The 2562-nt window shown below is 58.6% G+C and overlaps 1 protein-coding gene across 1 annotated transcript in view; it reads left to right on the forward strand.

Annotated features, from left to right (window-relative positions):
- The first annotated feature begins 2057 nt into the window (after positions 1-2057).
- Positions 2058-2562, forward strand: part of NICOL1 (NELL2 interacting cell ontogeny regulator 1) — a 2853-nt gene continuing 2348 nt past the window's right edge. Inside the window, exon 1 of the mRNA XM_077750455.1 lies at positions 2058-2088. The gene's annotated coding sequence lies outside the window, so the exon portion shown is untranslated. The remainder of the gene's footprint in view (positions 2089-2562) is intronic.

Below are 2562 nucleotides of genomic sequence, written 5' to 3' on the forward strand. Positions count from 1 at the left end.
GGTTCCAGACGCCGCCGACGCCGCCCCCACCCCGCACCCCGCGGGACAACCTGGGTTAAATGGCTCTGTGTGCCGACCCTCCCGAACAGCGTAGGTGCTGGCGGCGCCCTCGCCTCTGCCCCCGGGAGTCAGGAGAGGCTCAGTAGCGCCGCTCCCCTGCGCCGGGACAACCCCAAATGTGTCCAGTATCCCCGAGGGCAAAGTTCCTCTCCTCCCCCAGGAACTCTGGACCCAATGAACAATCAGCATATTTATGAAGTACATAGTGTGTCTGAAGGTGAGAGCTGTAAGGAGAATAAAAAATGTAGGACGGGGGCGCCTGGGGGCTCAGTCGGTTGGGCGTCCGACTTCGGCTCAGGTCCTGATCTCACGGTTCGGGGGTTTGAGCCCCGAATCAGGCTCTGTGCTGACAGCTCAGAGCCTGGAGCCTGATTCGGATTCTGTGTCTCCCTCTCTCTCTGCCCTTCCCCAGCTCGTGCTGTCTCTCTGTCCCAAAAATAAATTTAAAAAACGTTAAAAAAATGTAGGGTAGGGTAAAGGGGGCTGGGGAGGATGGGAGTGTTATGGACTGAATGTATCCCCCAAACCTGTATTTTGGAGCCCTAACCCCCAGGAGGCTGCATTTGGGGGGCACTTTATGGAAAAAAAAATTAAGGTTAAACAAAGTCGTAGAGGTGGGGCCCTAATGTGATAGGGGTAGTGTCCCTATGAGAATACACACCACCAAGGTAAGGCAGGACCTCACCCCTGTCAGGACGGCTAGATCAAAAAGACAAGAAACAAAAGCAGTGTTGCAGGCACTGTTGGTGGGAATGTAAACTGGTAGAGCCCCTGGGGAGAACAGTGTGGAGCCTCCTCAAAAAATTAAAAATACAACTATCCCGTGATCCAGCAATCCTACTACTCTGTATTTATTTGGAAAAAGAAAAGAAAAGAAAAGAAAAGAAAACATTAATTTGAAAAGGTATCTGCCTCCCTAAGTTCACAGCCCCTCAGCCCCCTAAGGGCTTGGACTGTCACTGGGTAAGGCGGGCGGGGAAGGGCTGTGACCCCACAGGGGACCGCGTCTGACGATTATTTAAAACGGTTCTTCTAGGGGGCGCCAAGGTGGCTGAGTCAGTTAAGGGTCCGACTCTTGGTTGTGGCTCAGGTCAAGATCTCACTGGTTTTGTGAGTTTGAGCCCGGGCTCGGGCTCTGCGCTGGCAGCGCGGGGCCTGCTTGGATTCTCTCTCTTCCTCTCTGTGCCCCTCACTCGCTCAAGCTGTCTCTGTTTCTCTCAAAGTAAATAAGTACAACTTAAACCACATATAAAACGGTCCTTCTGTCACAGGGGCGGAAGTTACAAGAGTACAGCCCAGGTGTCCACAGATAAATGGAGAAGCGAAAGGTGGCCAGTCCACACGGCAGAGTGTCCCTCAGCCTTAAAGGGAAGGACGTCCTGCGACCACACGGATGAACCTTGAGGACACCACGCTCAGTGAAATAAGCCAGTCACGGAGGGACAATCCCCGCATGATTCCATTTACATGAGGCTCCTAGAAGAGTCGGGTTCACAGAGAAGACGGACGGGTAGGATGGTGGGTGGGTGGGGGAGTTTTTTGTTTAATGGGGATTGTGTCAGTTTGGGAAGATGGGGAAGTTCTGGAGATGGAGGGTGGGGACGGCTGCACAGCAGTGTGAACGTACTCAGTGCCACTGCACCGGACACTTAAACATGGTTAAAACGGCATATTTTATCTTACGCATGTGTGACTGCAATGTAAAAAGGAAGGCATGGGGTGGCCTGGGTGGCTCAGGTCACCGCCTCGTGGTTGGGGAGATGCAGCCCTGGTGTCCGGCTCTGCGCGGACAGCCTGGAGCCTGCTTGGGAATCTCTCTCCATCCCTTTCTCCCCTCCCCCAGTCGCAGGCGATCTCTCTCTCTCTCTCTCTCTCAGAATAAATAAACCTAAAAAGGAAATTAAGAAGGAAGGTGGAAGAAAAAGCCCTCTGGCTGTCATAGGGAGACTGGACCACAAGGGGGCGCGAGAGGGCGGCACCGCGGCGAGCGGAGCGGNGGGCAGAGGCCTGCCCCGCCGCGCCCCGACGGTGCGGGCGGAGACGGGGCGCTGAGGGCAGGGACGGCGGGGCTGCTGCTGGCCGAGCGGGGGGCCTGAGGGCCACCCCCAGGCCCAGCAGGCGGGGCAGGGCAGCGAGGGGGCAGGCAGGACAGGGGTGGGGGGCGCGGGGGGAGGGGCTTACGACCCACCGACGGCTTGTTCTGTTTGGACAGAAAATGAATCACAGCCTTTTCGCTGAAGAGCGGGCTCCGGTCGAGAAGGAAAGTCCAGCGCCCTGAGGGGGAGGGGGGAGCAGGCTGCGCGAGGGGCCCCGGCGCTAGGGGCACGGAGACGGCTCCTGCGGCCCCCCCGCTAGGGGGCGCGCGGCCGCGGCAGGGCGTCTAGGGAGGTCGGCTGGGGCCGTGGGGTGAGGCGAGCCCGAAGGACAGCGCCCCGGCGCGCGGGGAAGCGGGATGGAGCTGCGGCGCCGGGGGCGCCCCCCCCCCGGCTGGGCGGGGCCCGC

This window comes from Crocuta crocuta, unplaced genomic scaffold (assembly GCF_008692635.1).
Source record: "Crocuta crocuta isolate KB4526 unplaced genomic scaffold, BGI_CrCroc_1.0 scaffold179, whole genome shotgun sequence".
Lineage (NCBI taxonomy): Eukaryota > Metazoa > Chordata > Mammalia > Carnivora > Hyaenidae > Crocuta > Crocuta crocuta.